The following is a 22,423-nucleotide window of genomic DNA, read 5'->3' on the forward strand; positions in this document are numbered from 1 at the left end:
CAGATAGGTCACTTTTAATCCCAGAAATGTACACTTTCATTCCCCACCTACTCAAATACGAAGGCGAACCCACAGGCGGAAACTAGTCTGTTATAAAAAACTTTAGCCATATTGATATTCAGTGAAGATTTTTTCCAGCATCCGTGTCAGTATCCGTAAAGATTGTAATCTCCTCTCAATAAGAAATTAGGCGATTAACCTCAGAATATAAACTATAGTATTAATCATTTTACAAAAGAATAAAGATTTCGTATTTTTTGTTGGATTGCACAAGAAAATACTTCGAAAAGAACGTAAGAATACGATTTATTTTGCAAGCAATCTTTGTAAAAGATTCGTTTCAATACCCTATGACTCTCGAAAAAACTTAAGATTTAATTTTTAGTGATATATTATTTAAAAAAAAAAAAAAACTGATATTGCGAATACATTTTCTGTCTGTTTCAAGGTACCAATTTTTTTTTATATAAACAATAATTTATTAAGAAATCTTATTAAGCAATACAATACAAAGAAAATTATTTAAATAAAAATAACCGTGTCAAATAAAAAAGTACAACAGAATTGGATCGTGATTCAGCAAATTCGTATATAAATAATTCCGACGGTTTAAACATCTCCAATCCACCGCCATTTGTAGAAACCTTGACAGTGTTTGCGTTACGTTCCAAATTTACACTGCACTTCCTTTTGATGCGCACACGCATCTCGTATTATTTATCTCGAGGGTTTTTAAGGATTATACTGTTTTCGGTTGCTCTTATGAAATTACTTTTTCACGTATTTATTACATCATAGGATTGAGGTCATCGTCTGGAAGGATATTGCAACAAATTCATTTTGATGGCTATTTGTGTCTTACGTCATAACAACATTTATTATATTTTAAATCTTATTTTTTGTTTCATTCTTTTTTTGACAATTCTTACTACGCTACTATGGGGCAAGGATGAATTCTTCTGGCTGATTTCGGCGGCATCACCACTGCAGCAGTTCGCGAGAGAGATTAGCCAAATACGCAAGGCGTGATAAATGTGCGTGATCAATGCCTAAAAATAAGGGCATCTGTTCTAGCTCCCTTTCGCTCTGTGGCCGATAACGTTCAGAAAATTATAACTATAACTTATTATGAATAGTTATGATTATATTATTATTATTTTGTTTACTGGACAACATCACATAGATTACTCTGATCCCAATGTAAGTAGTTAAAGCACTTGTGTTATGGAAAATCAGAAGTAACGACAATACCACAAACACCCAGATCCAAGACAACATAGAAAACTAATGAACTTTTTCCACATCGACTCGGCCGGGTATCGAACCCGGGTCGTCGGAGTGGCGTACCCATGAGTGTACACAATACTCAACAACGGAGGTCGTCAAAAAATAATCGTTTAATATTAGAAAAGCTACCATTTGGATACTTTATTACATATATCGTAATCCATCTAATGGTCATTAAAGTAGCCTACATATATATAACTATATATACAGAAGCAATGTTAGAAAGTATAAAAAGTGTACCACCTTATGTTTGTACGTGGGTGATGCGACACCTCGTGCTGTCCGTGCCAGGGTCAGCACCCTTATCCAATAAGAGCTGTCTGTTTGTTCGTTCGTCTCGAGGCCGTATCACTTGCAACAATTTACGCAGTCACGATAATAAGTCAGAATCACTTTTTAGAGATCCTCACTGAATATACAATGCAAATATAATTAATCATAATTTTAATATTATGTTACTAAATTAGCTCAGTGTTCGTTATGATAATTTAAATAACTGTTCCAATTTTAAATAAATTAAGTATATATAATTATGTTTTAACAGAGTTACGTTTTCAACCGTTATAGAGTGACGGACTCGAAATCGCATCGCTAAGTATGCTTTATCCTTAAACTAAAGGCCTAGTGCTATACGGATGAGTAGAAGAGTCATCCTATCTGAATTCATAGGTGTTGATCAAGCTCAGTTACTTGGTGGAAATATCCAGTAAATCCACTTAATTAAATAAAGAATCCCATCTAGATAAGTACTACCCACTCGTCATCCATTCTAGCGCCAAACAGCAATTCTTAATAATGTTTTGTTCCGGTTCGAAAGGTGAGTGAGCCAGTGTAAAAACGCAAGGGACATAATATCTTAGTTCTCAAGGTTGGTGGCGCATTGGCGATTTAAGTAATGCTTAATATTCCTCTAAGCACCAATTTCTGACCCATTTGCCAGTCCGTCTAAATATATTTATAAAATAAACGAGACGTGTCTCGTCAGATGATATGTGGTTTTTCTGTGAAAAAAAACCTTAAATTACAAAAATATTTTGTACTTTTATTTTAGTGATATCTAAAGAGGACAGCTGTTTATAATAAAGGTTTGATAAAATTTAACAATTTTGATTAAATACAGACGCAATGAAATGAAGAAGAAATGTGTTTGAGAATATTTAAACGACAAGAAATAAAATTGTTATTAAAATCTCATAAGAGAAAAAAAGTGAAAGGTCAACTGGACGGAGCGTAACACTTCCTTCCGTGACTTACCAGTTCAAACTGTAAGTCGCGTCATAAAAGCCAACTAATGCATTTTTCGCTAAAATCAACATTCAGAAACAAAAATCTTGAATATACGACGACCCAAAGAGGGACAAATCCTCATGGATGTAATTAACGATTTTTATATTAATGACATAGTTATTGCTATGAACTACGAAGGTTTAGTTTAGTTATTGTAAATATAAATCAATTTAAAAAAAGATTAATTTTAATATATTCGAATAATATTATAATTATAAAATGAAAATTTGGTGATTAACGTTTAAAGTAGACGCAAAATAATAATAAGCGAACATCTTATTGAATGTGGTTTCTTTTATCTATCTAATCAAATCAAAATAATTTATTCGAGTAGATTCTTACAAGCACTTTTGAATCGTCATTATATAATATTAAATTTAATGTTATGTATGTAACAAAAGCTGCCACAGGTTAAAAATGTATAAAGCTCATTCATTTTGTTCTTCGTTTTCCTTAACTGATCTTTTCGCTGCTAGTTTGAAAGATCCCAAGACTCCTATGCCTTTCAACTGTCCGATAATTCCGATTTCACCACTTGTTTTAAAACGTTACTTGGTATAATAATTATTGTCATTCCCATCAAAACTATATTTTTCTCTGTGCAACTTTTAGATCGAACTCCTTCAAAAGACTGCGATTAGTTTTGGGAACTATTTAAAAATTTTTTTTTTTTTGTCAAACCGACAAACGCAATTCGATCTTCGTCTGTCAAAATATTAATCGTTTTATAGAACGAGATGATAACATACGGAACCATATTTAATCCCAGACATATCACGGGTAACCAGCGTTTTTTGTTTCGTAGTACGTCTGCTGCGCTTCCTGCGCGCCATCGATCAATTTACTCTAATGCACATAGATAAAACGTTTATTGTTCGTCCGTTGCATTTGCCCTTATTTTATGACTTTTTTTATTAGATAACTTTTTTGTCGGACGGATGTTTTGTATTTATTAAATCGGTTATTTTATCTGTGGTCTATTGTAATACGATTTTATTCGATTGAATTAGTAGAGTTATTATGTAAGAACTCGATACTCAATGTAGAATACGATCATTAAATTTCAGAATATATCAGTGACGTTGTCGTTTACAATAACGATCACATTTAGAGGACACACCCATCAAACCCCAAGGCAGGTCAGTATGAAGTTCTTGAATATTTCTGAATCTTAGAACCAGCTTGAAATAAATGCACTATGCATAAAACCGTTGAACTTATTCCTGCTTCTTCGGTCCTGTTAAATAGGATTATGAGAGTGTACCTTTGTTTGTGTACACACTTTAGTATTATAATACCTCTTGTGCTCGCTAACCTCAAAAAAACAAGAGAACATCGCTCACATAGTTATAAAAGTTCAATTCAAAGTATTTCTTTGGTTCAGAGGTGTGTTAGTTCAAGACGAATAAAAAATTAACTCTGATTAAATGTTGTACAATGGAATATCCTGTAATGGGAATTACGATTAAATTAAACGAAGGAACGATATAAACTATAATAATGTAAATTAATTTACTTGTCACAGTACGGATATACATCTTTGTAATTTATAATAATATATTCGTACATATTCTGCCGTTGCGTCGGTCTACAAATTACAGTGTTTTGGCTCAACGAAAATGTTAGTAATATTTGATAATATATTTCTAAGACAATATAAATAAATGTTAGTAATCATATTTTAGTATCTGTATTGGTTCAGTGGATAAAATTTGTGGGTCTGAACCGCGACATAACAAAGAATATATGTTTCATGACGTGTCTAATAATGTTGATAATGTATCTCGCTGAAGAAGCATATCTATAGAAAAATTAGGTTATACTTCTGCCACACATACATCCACGGATACGCATTAAAAAAGCAAGCTAAAATAACTTCCAAACCTTCTTTTGAAAGAGAGGATCATTAACTTAATCTTACTTTTCATATTTTAATCTATATATATATATTTAAAAGTGAAATACCACTCGCTGATTGATCACGAAATCTCAGCAACCATAACACCTACAAACTTGAAATTTGGCAGGTAGGTTCCTTAGAGAGTTTTGACATCTGCTAAGAACGGATTTTACGAAACTCCACCCTTAAGGGGGTAAAACGGAGGTTGGAAGTTTGTGTTTTATAAATTTCGCACTGGCAAAGCCGCTGGTTCAGCTAGTACATTATAGAGTCAAAAAATAAGCATCACATTGGTTACATTTAGCAGTTTTCCTCACAACATTCTAGCACAATATAAATTTTAAATACAAATTATGAACAACTCTATAGTTCTTGCCATCTGGACAACACGCGAACTCCAGTTATTGTCCACGTGTTTAATTTACTGAGTCATCTCGAATCTCTGTCTACTACGCCATTTTAGCTTATTTATTAAATAAATATATGTACGATACGATACGAGAGCCGAGGTGGCTCAGTGGTTAGAATGCGTGCATTTTAACCGATGATTTCGGGTTCAAACCCAGGCAGGCACCACTGAATTTTCATGTGCTTAATTTGTGTTTATAATGCATCTCGTGCTCGGCGGTAAAGGAAAACATCGTGAGGAATCCTGCATGTGTCTAATTTGAGGCTGCTAATGCTAATATGTACGATAATATTAGAAAGCGTAATGACAAATACCACCTGATGGTAAATGGTCACCACCGCCCAAAGACGTTGGCGCTGTAATATATGTTAACTATTCCTTACATCGCCAAACCAATTTTGGGAACTGAGATGGTCTAACCTGTGTCTGTAGTTATACTGGTTCACTCACCCTTCAATCCGGAACACAACACTACTGAGGATTGCTACTTGACGGAAGTATATCTAATGAGTGGATGGTTACCCAGAAGAACTTGCCCAAAGCCGTAGAACCGAGTTATTATAGTCATTAAGTAAGTAATTCATTTAATTTGATAAAACTGCTCTCGGTAGAATCTATTTCTTTTGTAATTCTGAATTAGATTATAGCAATTACATCTCAAATTGCTTATAAAAGCTTATTTTAATATTTTATTTTGATATATAGTTTAGTTTTTTGTTTAGACTTTGTGAGTTTTTATATGACATATCAATATTTACTCATATTAGTGTTAACAAGATATTAGTTAAATCTGAACAAATTTTGATTAGATATAATTAAACACTGGTGGAATATTCTACCAAAAAAAGAAGAAGATAATCCTTACATTTCCAATTATCATTTAGAATATTATACACAACATACAATTCTTGACTAATTTAATATGTTTATTTATATAGAATTGTAAATTCCACTTAACTACTTACTCTTAAATTTTTCTACCAAAGTTCCTGTAACTTCGTCAACAATAAAACCGCCATTTTTTCACGATGCCACAGTTAATACCATATTAAAGATCTCGATCTCGACCAATGATATTATCAGCCGTATCCTTACAGGGATGAACCTTTATAAATATTGAAAGTAAATTCAATGTCATAGTTGTTTATACGTCTTCACTCCTGTGATTGGAATATGTTGATTGTGTTCAAAATATTATGTTGGCAATTTGGAATATTAAAATTCGAAAATGTTCGACAACATTTTAAAACTTTCCGAGATTATATATCTAATCTTCTGCTTCTCAACATATATTAATATTTATTGATTAAGTTTTTCTTTATAAATGTCTTAAATATTTCGAGGTATAATATTTATTGCACTTTTATGAATTTGGAATGGGTATTTACTTATAAATAATATCTGTAAAAACAAAGATGGAATTCATAGCTAAAAGTCATCCATAATTGACTTAGATTTATTTAAATTGCACCCTTACATAAACAATGGATAGATAACAAATTTAAACAGTTAAATATTTGTATATCCATAAAACTAAAGGAGCGTTGCGAACTCGGAATATTTGCTCGATGGAATCCAACGCTGCGCTAATGCGGCGTCGAGTTGTTCCTGCTAACGTTTTGGCAAACTTTCAACTGTCACACGCATCGTGCTTCCAAGCGGATAGGTGTGTTAAACAGCGAAAGATGTGATATTATAATTTTTATTACCACGTTCAACCATAAATTTTTTGCTTAGCTATGAATGGCTTCTACATAAAGTCTACTTATTGATTCGTAGACTTTTTTGTAACGTTAACAGCGAACTTGAGATAAAAAATTTGGATTTTATTCAAATCTAGAATTTTATTATTTTCGTATCGTTATAAGTCTTACATTGACCTTTACAAGTAGTAGGTACTATTATTGTTTGGTGGTAGGGCTTTGTACAAACCCGTCTGGGTAGGTCCCACACACTCAATATATATTCTACCGCCAAACGACAGTACTCATTGTTGCGTTCCGGTTTTAAGGGTGGGTGAACGACTGTAACTACAGGCACGAGGTACGTAACATCTTAGTTTCCAAGGTTGGTGGCGCATTACCGATATAAGAAGTGGTTAATATTTCTTACGCCATTGTCTATGGGCAGTGGTGACCACTTACCATCAGGTGGCCATAAAAAATACTAAGAAAAATTAAACAGAAACAAAGTACAATTTTATTCTTCGTCTTCTTAATGAAAATCAATCACAATGATAATTACCTAAATTGATTAGCGTCATAATGGTATATTACTCTAATGTACTTATATATTTTGACAAGTTAAAAAGAAAAAAATTAATTATCTTACTATTAGTGAAATAATATTTTAATTCAACACTCTAGCAGACATGGTCGCCATTCAATTAGACTCATAGAAGTAATTTTAATCATTCAATTCATTTTCAAGATCAAACTAAATGTAAGACAACATTGAAATGTAAATTTTACCGAGAAGAGCTGATAAAACTGGTAAAACAAAGTTCTATATTTTGTGTTATATTATATACATTTGTGATTGTATTTAACTAACATAAATTTGTATTTTAAATGTTGAAAAAGAGTAACCACTACAACTGAGTTTCTTGCCAGTTTTTCTCGGTAGAATCTACAATCCGAACCGGTGTTAGCTTCACTTAATATAGTTTGTAAAATGGCGATTCAATAGTGTAAAAGCCTACTTGAATAAAGTATATTTTGATTTTTGATCATACCTGAGGGTCAATTCGAATAATTTATACCTTAAATATCTTCCTGATTCTTTTCTGATGCAATTTCGACCAAACTAGATTGCCGTGTTAATAGAATAGGAAAAAGACTTAAGTTTCAATTCGATTGTGATGAAGCCAAAAGCCAAATGCAACAGGAAGACGCAGGAGACGTCGTAATGATAAATATATACTGAAGACTAGATATCAAAGTTTTTAAAGATGAAGCGATAAATATCTTTATAGCTTCATTCTTCCACTGTGCTCAAATACCGAAACGCATTTCAAAGGAATTCGAATTGCATCGGTTCATATTAATCTCTTTCACGTTTCCACTGCGCGGCGTTATTGCTCGGCCGCTGTTTAATAGTTGAATCCTTAATTAATATGTCAAGTGCTGATTATATCTACGATGTATAAATAGAAAATTATCTCTCAAAGATAAACTCTTTGGAGAAAGTTCAGTTTTATAAACTTGTTGAAGCAAGAAATTATGATGTTTATGCCGTTTTAATACTGCAATCTGTTTGTAATTTGTATTTGGAAATAATTTTTAACGATATTCGAGAACTTATGACAAAAATAGACCTTTGAATTTTATGAACCTTAGGGCGATATCTTTAAGCACATCATATTTTGACGAATATATAATGTATTTGTACCAATATAGAATATTGAACGAACTCTTTTAATAAAAAGTAAATAATGGTCAACACTACTGAATTTGCGATAAGACCTATTTAGACCTATACTATAAAAATACAATATTAATACGAAACGCAAAATAATAATCAATAGTATATGTACCGTTAATACGTATTAACGAATCATGACATTTGTGACTCGAATATAATCATCACATCACACTTCAGAATTTAAAAAAAAAACATACATAATTACAAGGACATCGATGATATTTTACAATACGCGTAGTTAAATTTAATTATATTTAATATTCTTGGACCAATATCTAATGTATTTCTTTTTAGAGATAACTAAATGATCATCAACAGTGTCATTCTGTAAGAACTCACTTCTCGCAGTTATACTCGCTATAATATCTCACTCGTGAAATGCAAAGAACTTTCTTAACGTGATACGATATTTGCTCGTTAAATATTGTAATAATCGTTATAGTCATATCGCATATCACTTTCTGACATTAAACGATCGTGTTCTGAGTTGACTTTCGAGTTGGTTTTACAGAGTAATTTTTCTAATAAAGCGAATGACGCATTATATACTAACTAAACTGTCGGCAGACGTTATATACCAATTTTTTTTCTGAAACACGCTGCGTCCTTTGGTAGTTTAAGTTTTATATATATTGGTTTAGAAGTTTATTTCAGCTATAGGACACAAAACAATAAGGAATAAACGTGTCCGTATTTATTCGTAAAAAAAAAAATGGGTAGGTATATAAAAAAATATGTTAGGTACATAAATGTTTAATAGACTACATAATAATAGTTGATGTTCAATTCATGCAGAGATGGCCCAGTGGATAGACGTGAATATTAAGCACCACTGACTTTTCACGTACTTAATTCGTGTTTATATATTCATTTAGTGCGCGACGGAGAATAAAAAACCGTGGGAAATCTCTATTGGTCGGATGAATTTGTGCTACTTATGTCCTGCTTCGTTGGTCTAGAGGCAAGCTATAAGGACGTAGACCCCAAGATCCAGGGTATCCTAATGTATCTCTTGAGAATGTCCAATGTAGCCAAAATTGGTTAGGATGAAATTACCAATATTATCACATGTATCCACTGACCAACACTGGAGCAGTCTGGTGGTCCTTTTCTGCAAAACAGATTAACCTCTGTCCAGCAGTTGGATAGTATATTTTTTATGTGGTAATTTTTGAGTTTCTTTTCGTTAGAACACACATTCTGAACCGTTAGTAAAGCCGATTCAAATTTAGTTATAGATGTCTCGAATAGTAATATTTTGATTTTGTTTGAGTAAAAACTTTATTCTTATAAAGGAATATGTACAATTAAAATTCGCATCAAAAATAATACACAGTTTTAATGGTCATGATACGGGTAGTGAATATACATTAGATCAATTTGCTTAGAGCCATTCCACTAAAAAAAATGTACCAAAGTTTGGGTACCATTTTAACGAATTGTAGTAAAAGTACGTCTTGGGTCACCATCTCAAATTTTCTCTCATTGCCGAAAGGAATGTGAGATGTATCTTGGTGTGTTCAGTTACCATGATGATACTAATATATATCACTGAAGATTTTTTTTGTTTGATAGTGAGAGCGGGTTATTTTGTAACTGCGTATAGAAGCCTGTAACAAAATAAAATTGCTGTAATCCACATAGTTGCCAATATTGACAGAATTCTTGGAATTTCTTTGATCTTTAGATTTCTTTCTCAGTGAAAAGTTTCTTCTACAGTGTTAAATCTTCCTTGCCTATTTGCATATTTATTGTTCAGAAACAAAACAAAAATAATGAAGGAAGTGAGATTAAATTAAATCGTTTTATTATGCAAAGGAACAAAAAATAATACGTACATAAAATTAATCCGTGATGTCAACGTACGTCAAATTGGGATCGGTACGACGCACTAACAAACGACCGTCCGGTCGATCGTTCGAAAAGTATGCCATTTTCAGTACCGTTGTAACATTTGAATGGGAATGTATAATTATTTTGCATCCGCCATGACAGTTAACGGGTATTGTGCTTGATGGATAAATGATTACGGATTTTTTTTCTGACAGAGTCATGTTACGGATTCTGAGAATATATGGCATCGCATTGTCCTTTAAGATTTCGTATTTTGATTGTGATATTTTCGTTGTTATTTTAATTAGTTTCATTTTATTGATGTGTTGATTATTTTATTTTTTTAATTTAAAGTTTATAACTACATTTCGAATATCAGATACATAACAAATCGTTACTTACTACAATGTGACTAATTTTATTTTATTTGATCGTTTTATATTCATTAATCAATTGGTAGGTGTACGAGCAAATGGGCCACCATACACCACCACATATGATCAGTGGTCAGAACCACCCATCGCCGCCGTATTTTTTTTTAAATATTTACTGCATCGCAAAAACGCCACCAATCTTAGGAGCTATGAAATTATGTCCCTTATGCCTGTAGTTACACTGGTTCACTATAGTACTAAGTATTGCTGTTTATTCGTAGAATATCTGAAAATACCCAGACGAAGCCCAATCATGAAGTATAATTAGTTTTTTTTATACCTGGGTGTTTATCGAAGAACACAAATAATTTATATATCATTCCTTCGAAAACGAAATAAGGGTTTTATCGTGCTTCTCGAAATTCTTTTATGGCGATATATTGTCCAATAAATAGTTGTTTAATTTAGTAATCATATAACATTAAATAACCACCTATAATCTTCGCCAATAATTACGCATAAAGCTTTAATTTTTTATTTGTGTGTGAATTAGATGGTCTATGATTAACGTGAAGTTCATTTAATAAGTTAATTAAAGAACGTTTGTTATACATAAGTTGACAATGTTATTTCTGTTGAAGAGAAAATTTAAAATATATGTCAGAAGAAAAGTTAAATCAATAAATAAAGTTAAATTTTGCTTTTCGTTCAAGTAGTTTTTATTGTTAAATTTATATCTCCACAGACATGTATCTATTTTTAATTTGTAATTTTTATTTTTGTGGTATTTTTAATAACACACATCATCAAAGTTTAAGATAGATAGTTTGTTTTTTTTATATATATATAGGTTTTTATATAAGCAATATAAATATCTGTCTGCAGAGAAATCGAAAAATCCACACGGACATTCGGAATTTTAAGTACTTGAATGAATTTATCATTAAAGTATTTTAACCGTAATCAAAGTAAAAAAAACTTCTGTTAAAAGTTATTTTACCGAAACTTCAAGTCTATAATGACATTAAAAATAGTTAAAGAAAATAACACCAAGAAAAATAAGTTCTGCCTAGCAAATTGCACTTAACCGTGATTCAAGATATTACTTTTTGTTTTAATAGTTACTAAGTTATACGAGTACGCTTGTTCTGTTGAACTCTCAATGAGTTGTGTATTTGATTCGAAATTGTATGAGATTGCTATAGACAGGCTTTTGAATCACAATAGTGAATATGTTTAAGCTAATATTATAAAGAGATTCGATTTATATTATGTAATCGTTAAACTCTGAAGCTACTGAAACGATTCTTTAACCAATAGGAAGCATCTTTATCTATTTAGTAAATCTCTCACTGCTGGTATAATATCTCTCCCTTTGAAGAGAAGGTTTGGAGCTTATTACATCACGCTGCTCCAATAAGGGTTGGTGGATACACGTGTGGCAGAATTTCATTTTAATTAGACACATGGAGATTTGCTCAAGATGTTTTTTTCCACAGCAGTAGAATTCTAAACACAAATAAAGCACATAAAATATTGCCTGGGTTTGAACCCGCAATCATCGGGTTATCACCAGACCATATTGTCTCATTTAGGCTTTTTATTTCAGTATTAATAAGATTTCTGTCTGAAACAATAGTATTTCTAAAGCAAACAACGCTACTGGCATATTTCATTCTCATGCGAGTATATATGTATGTACTCTTATTGTTATAAACTGTATTATAAACGAGCGAAGTCGTGGTCACAACTATTATTTAACATACAATTTGCTACCTTTGACGTTCCTTATTGAGTTCTCTGTAATTAGTTTTGATGATGACAAAAGACCCGATGGACTGACATTGATTTCCTGGGAACGAGAACGGGCCTTATTGTGGGACGCTACGTGCATTGACACACTGGACGGTCTCGAATATTCGTCTCTTACTTCAATTAATAATGATGGTGATGTCCAATTTTGGGCTCGGCAGACAATGTCAAGGGAAACCACTAACAATGCAGGACATTTGGCAGGCAGTTGCATTCTCAATTCCCTCGCTCATAATCCGATGGGAGCAAATCCAACCAAATGGGAGTCCAGGTGAAGGACCAGCTTAACATGATTTACGAGGAAAGTGTACAAACTGCCACTTTCAAACCGAACTAATACTGAGAATATTGAGAGTGGAAACCCCAATAATTTCTTATCGGCCTGAACTGGAGCTTGAACCCAGAACCACATGATCTGGAGCCTTATATCTACTAGATCAATGCAGGTGATTTATAAGTAGCATTTGCATCTGGAACACCTGTACCGTGTAGTAATAGTACAAACATTTCAATAACAATGTCTTTTTGTCTCAGTGATGGGCTGATTTATTAACCGCCAAAGGAATTAACGTAGTGACTCAACGAGTAATTATGGCTAGAATTCTTGCAAACATTCATGTGGTCATGATTTGTATAGTATAGCTATTTTTAATTTTGATTTGTATAAATATATATATATTGCGATATTGTAAACTGTAACACATCGTATATAATAAAACGCATTATTTTTCTGTAGATTGTTTTCCTTCCTTCGATTAAGTCTTAAATTGACGTATTATTGAATTATTCATAACTCAAATAAAAACCTAGCAGTTTTAACCCAACATGCAAACTTGTTAAACGCATTACCCTTCTCGTTTCTGTCATATACGGATAAAACGACCGTTCGCTCTACTCGCATTCATTTAAAATATTAATCTGACATAAATTGAACATTAAAAGCCGGCCTTTGATGTCAAAAACAAGCGAAATATGCAAATGAGCAATGCGCGCTAGTCATCTCTTACCGCGATTAAACCGAAAAATACGCAAAACTATATAAAATTTTAATGCCTCATATGTTTGCACGCTTTACTTATTAAATATAGCACATTTATCATATGAGTTGTTGAAACTTTTCAAAACACATCACGTCGGCTTGGTACTTTTTTCTTTGTGAAATACGATGGGTGATAGGATGGAGAACTGTATCATCCGATGGTTAATGGTCATAAATACTGCTGCAAGAAATATTCACCAATGCGCCAACAACCTTGAGAACTGAGATGGTCCTTCACGTATGTAGTTACACTAGATCAGTCAAAACACAAAAAAACCAAGAATTCCTACTTGGCGGTAGAATGTCTGAGTTCAAAGCCAGGCACCAATGATTTTTTTTTATGAATCGTGCTTAATCTGGTGATCAATGGTGAAAGAACACATCGTGAGGAAATCTGCATGTGTCCAATTTAAATGAAATTCTGTCACATGTGTATCCACGCATTGAAGCAGCGTGGTGGAATAAGCTCCAAAGATTCTCTTCAAAGGGAGTTGAGGTTTTCTCAGCAGGAGGATATTTACAGGTTGTTGCTTTATTAAATAAATAAAGTAGATTTGGATGGCGAAAGAATTATTAGTAAAATTGGTTCAGTAGTTTTAGAGTTCTGGATTAGATCACAACAATACCAACAATTATTTTTGGCGGTAAAATATATCTTAAGAGGATGCTAACTGCCCAGATGGGTTTAGGACTCATTTATTATTCAGTTAACGAAATAATTAATATAATTATTTCCCTATCACTGGCAAATCGCTAGAATAATATGAACTTTAACCAAGAGTTGCGATTTCGAATCTGTGCATGAATATTTCTTAAAATATTTATTAATATTTGTTTAATCACAAATGTTACAATTGGAATCATTTGCCTGCTAAAATTAAAAACTAAATTAAGATTGTATTAAAGAAAAAAAATAAAGACTTATTCGGCTTCAAATCCGCCATTAATCTGTGTTTAAAATATTTTCTTTCTTGAGTGACGGGGAAGTAGCGTGTCCTATGCTTCCGCTAAATCACGCTATACTTTAACCTAACCGTGATCGTTTGCGGTGAAGCCAGAAAATTTATCATTATTTCTTTCCTATCACACTGCGAAATATAAAATAGGCTAAATATTTATTTACATTAATTCCTAATATCCCATAGCTGGAGAAAATCCTCTCTTCTTAAAGAATAATATAGTAGAATATAAGTCCCAGACATCCATTCCCCATGCCCCCCTTCCTCTCTATCAGATTGTCACTGATAACGATCAACGTCAATATTCTTTAATGAACGCATGTATTCGTTTTATGAGATATATATATATCTTAACAAAGCGGACATTGCCATCATTAGCATGGGAAAACGCCAGGCATTTAACGTTAAGAAGATGATATTATGCATGGAAGCGACAATATGCTCTGGATCAAAGACATACGATATTTTTTTATGGAATATGTAGCAAACGTGCAGAATAGCTCACCTGATGGAAAGTGACTACCACCGCCCATGGACATCTGCAACACCAGGGGCTTGCAGATGCATTGCCGACCTTTAAGTTATGTGTGGGCTCTTTTCTTGAAGATTCCTCTAGTGTGAGCAAACACAGGCCGTGCAATCTCATAATTTGGACAACCAATCCACCCTATATTTTTCCTATTACACTGCCTAACATGTTTTATATTTATTTGTATTCGTTGTTAATATCTCATAGCTGAACATAATCTTCTCTTGAAGAAGATTTTACAGCAAGTCCTAGACCAAGAATGACATAAAATAGTCCAAATTTAGTGCCGAATTCGATTATTCGCCCTTTAAGTATCCACTACAACTCATAGCGATCGATCCTCTAAACATTATTAACTACCCCTTATATAGTCAATTCACTTCCAACCTTAGAAGATCAGATGCTGTTCCTCTTATGACTGTAGTTGGCTCACTCATCCTTCAAACCGGAAAAGGAATAAAATATATATAAGGAGTAAGTACATTTGGCGGTAGAGTATGTTATGAGTGGGTTGAAACTACGCAGTTTTTTTATGGTATAGGTTGGCGGACGAGCATACGGGCCACCTGATAGTAAGTGTTCACCACCGCCCATAGACAAAAGCTCTGTAAGAAATATTAACCATTCCTCAGATCGCCAATGCGCCACCAACCTTGGGAACTATGATGTTATGTCCCTTTTGCCTGTAGTTACACTAGTTCACACTTCAAACCGGAACACAACAATACTGAGTACTGTTGTTTGGCGGTAGAATATCTGATGAGTAAGTGGTACCTACTCAGACGGGCCAGCCTACCACCAAGTAGATATATAGGCTTGTAAAAGCCTATTTGGTAAAAAAGTGCCCTAAAAGATACATATTTCAAGTTAAAATAATTCAAGCATTTCCTAATCGTGAACTATTCCTTATCACGTATTTAGTGTAGACCATCATAGGTATTTACGAGAACAAACATCGGTAATTGGAGACATAATGTTTAATTCTATTGACATAAGGAAATTATGTTTGTGTTGCTAACATTCAGCATATCTTGTATTGAATCAACAAATTCATTAGAACGAGTACATTATTAATGCGATCAATACGGAATGATGGTTTCAGGATGTATGTATATAAATTTATTATACAAGGATACGAGCTTATACGAGCTGCTCAGTGGTTGCACGGAAATCCTAACTTTTCTTGGTGGTTGGGTTTTAGGGAGTTATCACATATACTGCCAATCAGAAATACATTTTGTGTTCCAGTTTGTAGGGTGAGATTTTATTCACCTGGAATTTATAATAACATTTTTTTTTAAATTATTCTCGAATTTTATTGATTTATTTTATTGTCTGTTATTTAATCTATATTAATATTATAATTACGAAGGTATTTACCCTGTGTTACCCTTACAAGGCCAAAAGTACTGAACCAAATTTGATGCAATTTGGTATGAATCAAGATTGAACTACCCCCCCCCCCCAATTACAGGCAACGCCGCGAAAACTTGTTTATACTATAAAGCGTAAGCAACTTCGTTCCCTTTTTAACGTTCTTTCCAGTACTGCCTAAATTTTCTGTTAGATAGACAAGTGTTGTAAATTAAATATTAAATAAATAAATTAACCAAATCAAGAAATATACAGTCTGGTTATGTTCAACTGGTTAGAGCTTTGCGCGAACTCGTCTAAAGGTTAAGTTAAGTCTGAGTGTCTACCTCATTATTTATTCTCTGCGATTATTATTTTACCGCGAAATAGTATTAATTGTTTTGACCGTCTAGAATGTAGGACGGGTTATCCATGTAATTAGAGAAATACGGACCAATTAACTTTATCGAGAGCCGAGATGGCCCAGTGGTTAGAACGCGTGCGTCTTAACCGATGATTTCGGGTTCGAACCCAGGCAGGCACCACTGAATTTTCATGTGCTTAATTTGTGTTTATAATTCACCTCGTGCTCGGCGGTGAAGGAACACATCGTGAGGAAGCCTGCATGTGTCTAATTTCAACGAAATTCTGCCACATGCGTATTCCACCAACCCGCATTGGAGCAGTATGGTGGAATATGCTCCAAACCTTCTCCTCAGAGGAACAGGAGGCCTTAACCCAGCAGTGGGAAATTTACATGCTGCTCGTGTAATTTTATCTATTAAATTCAAATCTTCTCTTCGTTTTTTTCTTATAGCGCTAACCCAAAAAATTTAAAAGGTCGATAAAAAATGTCTCCTACCACACCAAGCCTGTGTTGTGTGTAAAGATAGATGCACACTCATAATATGGACAGCAAATCCAATATTTTTTAGTTTATATAATTCGGTGTTACAGGAGTGCACTGGCAAATGGGTAAGAAATATTAGCTATTGCTTATATCACCAATCCACAGCCAACTTTTTGGATTAAGACGTTATATCCTTTGTTTTAATATGGAGAAACAATAGATTTACATGCTGTGAGTGAACTCTGCCAACTGCCAAGCTACAGCCAACTGACCAAACAACAAGTATTCTGATTTCGGGTTTGAACCTTAGGATCTATATAATTATCTTGCGATGCTTCTGTATATATGAAATCCAAAAAAATATTTTAAACAAATGATTGCGCAATAAATAAACGACCATGAAAAAATGTTTCGTCAAAATTGAAGCATTATAAATAGTAGAGTTCAGAACGCAAAACGTATGGCAATTAACGATACACTTAAAAGCACAAAGTCCATCTGACTCAGCACAGTTTATTGTTTTTTTTTTTTGTTTTACGACAATATCGTGTCATTTACTGCGTAGTTAGTAAGTAGGGTTGTCATATTATTTTATATTTATCCATAAGTACTAGGAGCCGAGATGGCCCAGTGGTTAGAACGCGTGCATCTTAACCGATGATTTCGGGTTCAAACCCAGGCAGGCACCACTGAATTTACATGTGCTTAATTTGTTTATAATTCATCTCGTGCTCGGCGGTGAAGGAAAACATCGTGAGGAAACCTGCATGTGTCTAATTTCAACGAAATTCTGCCACATGTGTATTCCACCAACCCGCATTGGAGCAGCGTGGTGGAATATGCTCCATACCTTCTCCTCAACGGGAGAGGAGGCCTTAGCCCAGCAGTGGGAAATTTACAGGCTGATTATGTATGTTATGTTATGTAATTTGTGTTTATAATTAATCTCGTGCTCGGCGGTGAAGAAAACCATCGTGAGGAAACCTGCATGTGACTAATTTCAACGAATTGTGCCATGTGTGTATTCCACCAACCCGCATTGGAGCAGCGTGGTGGAATATGCTGCAAACCTTCTCCTCAAAGGGAGAGGAGGCCTTAGCCCAGCAGTGAGAAATTTACAGGCTGCTAATAAGTACTAAAGATTAGATTATTGGATTAACACATTTTATAAGTTAATAGATGTCCGCTCACGTGTTTTGATTTGTTCGTCAGGTATTAGGAAAAAGTAGATATGTCCTACCTTGATATTCAATCTTTATACTAAATTTCATGAAAATCGGTTCAGTGTTTCATGAAAGCGTAACATACAGGCAGATAGATAAAGTTCCTTTCGCGTTTATAACATAAGTATACATTCGAAACATATATGGATTATACATATATAAATCTCGTTCACAATAACACGTTCTTTTTTTTTAAATTTCAAAATACGGAAACTCGTTGCCTCTCATAATTCTAGTCATTGCTATAACTAAACGACATTGTAGAGTTTTAAAATAAATAAAATAGTTTATCAGTTTATACTATATAACTAGAGCGCAATTTGTAAAACAAGAATTATCTCATAAAAAAAAAATACATTACTTACACAGACAAGTATATAACATAAAGTTGTGTTTTAAAAAGTTATCTACCAACCCTACTATACGCAGTGCGCCTGCGCAGGCAGTCTCGTTACTCTTATTATTAGATAATTCGAGTTAATCTGCGCGTTCGCCGCAATAGGTGTTGGAGGTCGCTGAACTGCTTATAAATTGATTGTAGTCATAGTAAGGGACTATGAAAATTGAGGTCTCGTTAATATTGTAGTTGATAGTACTTGATTGCTCACAAGGACTCTGTTAAAACGTTTATTCCATAAAATGTTAGAATATTCTGGAAGAATAAATTCGAAACACGCGGAATATTAAAGGCGAATCATCCAATATAAAATAAATTTTCAAAGTCAAAATTTCTTGATATTTAATAAGGAGACGTTATATTTGTAATACTTAACCGACTCAATACTAAATCATATGTATATACACGAAATAAGTACCAAAAGATGCAGTACGTTTCGAAAAAGGCTTAAGTGTATATTATTAACATATTGTGTCAAAACATTTATTAGTTCTCATGTGTACATCGAAGTTTGTTATCTAAGATTAGAATCATATGTATTACATTGGTCAATCTAAATGCATGTTGCCAAGCGACATTTAATTAAATAAATTGAATCATTTAATAATTTAAGACTTCATTTTGCATAACTGTATAAATTTACTTAAATCACTTTCAAATTCAACGGTGAGTTTCAAATATTTTCGTACTGAATAGGACTCCTGCAACAAACTGTAGATCTACGCTGTGAGCGTATTACACGGAAACTAATGGCTTAATTAAGTATCATAACGGTTGCTTATTATTTACAATGATGATACAAAACAATAAATTATGTCAAAAGTCATATTCATTGCACGATTTGTAAAAATTTTGCAACAATTGTGTTAATATATTAAATAATATTATGCAAATTCTTAAATATTAATCAAATATTTTATACATATATTAACAAAAGTAAGAGATCCATTTTTAAAAGATTTATAGAGAACTAGTATTTTTATTTATTTATTTATTTTAATACTTTATTGACCACCACAAAGTAAATGTTACTTTCAGTCAACCTTAAGGTCGAACAGAAAACCATGAAAGCGGTAATTAATAATAAATTAACAATATATAACAATATATTTACATACTTATATATAAAACTATATAAAAAAAAACATATACATACGCATATAGTATCTACAAAGTAAATATTGATCTATACTGTTTACAGTAAAAACATATATGTAACATAACAAAATAATAATAGTGCATAACAGAAATCATAAGAGCGAGGGGCTCTCTGACAATATGTGCTCACGTAGACGAGTCTTAAAAGTAAATTTAGAGGTAGCTTTTCTAATATGTTCGGGTACATTTTTGTGCTCCGGTTTGAAGGATGAGTAAATCAATGTTTCAGTTGGTTTGGAAATGATTAATATATCTTACAGTGCCAACATGATGGTGATGACCGTTTACCTTTAGGCCCATTTGCTAATCCACCTACATACGTGACATAAAATATTATAATGAATTGCTGGGTATTCAAAATCTGCAGCCGTGATAATTTAAAAACGGAATAAGTTTAAAATTATACTTAAGTGGTCAAAACTATAGAATGTTATTACGCTACAAAATAAGTTGATAAATTATATTAAGTACAGCCTTTGTGCAATCAAAATGACTAAACAACTAAAGAAGCGGTTTTGACAAACAATATAACATTTTCCGTACAGACGTAAATCTCATTACGGCAGCGCATTCGAGTCACTTGCCTTACAAAATTAAATTCCCCGAAATCGGATGCTGGATACGGTTAAAAATAAACTAAGATTGAGCTACAATAAAATATATAAAGTAGATAAGTTCATTAGATAGTTTCAGTACGATACTTTAGATTATTTATGTAGTGATTAACTTTGCCGTTTCATAGATTCAAGCCAATTGTAAAAAATACATTGGTAAAGAAGGCATATTATTCGATACAAGATTATATTGATGATAAAAAAGCGTGGAGTTAATGCTTGTTGACTTCCAGGCAGGAGACATAACATACATATATAATTGTATTTAACTAACATAACTGTATTTTTAGATGTTGAAAAAGAGTAAATACTTGCCGGGTCTTCTCAGTAGAATCTACATTCCGAACCTGTGATAGCTTTACTTTAAATAGTTTGTTAAATGACAATTCAAATGTGCTTGTAAAAGCCTACTTGAATAAAGTATATTTTGATTGATTGATTGAGTGGCCAACGGTTGGACACCATTTTTTCTACGCGTTCTCAGCATTGACAGTCTATATAGACGTATAAACAATAAAAATATATATACAATGATTTTGGATGACAGATTTTTTTCACTTTAACATATCAAATATTCAACCATCATGATTGGTGGGGGACATTTTGCGTACATAGAAAAATACAAAGGGTATGTACCACCTAGCTTCTTCTTTACGAGTGGGCTACGCAGAAACGCAGAAACTAGGAAGCAATAATACAAAAACGTTAAAATGAAACTGTCAGTGATAATAAAAAAAATAGTTTCCTTATTGATAATGGGTTCTGGTTGAGAAGAAGATTTTGTTCCCATTCCAATAAGCTGTAATTTAACTTATGGCAAACATTCTCTTCCCTATTCCAATCGAGAAAGATGTACTGATAGACAAACTTTAGATTTACATACTGCATGGAATCCTAGTACCACTATAAATAGTTCATTTATTTATAAAACTAAACTATTTCATTTAACAACATATCACAATTTTACTTCCGAGAGCAACTTTGACATTTATAACTCAATTTTCTCAAATCCCTTATGAATATACTTTGATTATTATTAACTAGCGACCCGCCCCGGCTTCGCACGGGTCTTAAAACGTTCACAGATTTCATTCATTAGACAATACAAACCGTTATGTAAAGATTAATCCTGTATTGCTTAAAATCGCTTCGTAAGCCCAAAAAATGTGTTTACTTATATCACTTCAGAAACCTCTAAAATTATCAGTGTTTCTCAAATATATTGTGCATGTTTTATACATATAAACCTTCCTCTTGAATCGATCTATCAATTTAAAAAAAACCGCATCAAAATCCGTTGTGTGTGACTTTGTTTTATGCTATGTATTGATATGTGTAGATATACTATAAAAGCTGAGTGAATACACGCACACTAGTAAAGTATTATGACGTTTGGCGAGTGTCAAACTTGGCTGTCACGCACACCAAGATAATAAAGTTGACTCATTTCACTCGTTTGTTTTAATTCTTTTGTAGTGCAACACTCTATTTAAATACATAAAATAATAATCTAAGTATATCTACATAATAATCAGATTATACAAGATCTTAACCAATTATATCGAGTCGATTCAAGGTGAAAGTTGTTTATTTATGTTTACTCCTCCTGTGGTATAGGCTATAGTTATGAATGTTTGTTTGATCGTAAACGTTATTTATACAAAACGCCACTTAAAAATTTGGCAAGTAACATATGATCCAGTAAAAAATCCTGAAAAGAGTACGTGTCAAATTTGACATATATTATGTGTTTGAGTCAGTTTAACACGCATCCTGTCAAATACATCTCCTGAAATGTTTGCGTGTTCTCTATATTTAGTTAACAAGTATGTATCGTGATTTTCTTTTTTTTTTTTTTTTTTAATAAAGAAGTAATGGCTTCGGATTTAACAGCCACTGTCTCGCTTGATGTCTTTGTCTTATAATTGTATTTTTGTAGGTTAAAAGTGTCCGTTTTTATATTATTTTGACGACTT

The sequence above is a fragment of the Vanessa tameamea genome, chromosome 18, assembly GCF_037043105.1.
Source record: "Vanessa tameamea isolate UH-Manoa-2023 chromosome 18, ilVanTame1 primary haplotype, whole genome shotgun sequence".
NCBI lineage: Eukaryota > Metazoa > Arthropoda > Insecta > Lepidoptera > Nymphalidae > Vanessa > Vanessa tameamea.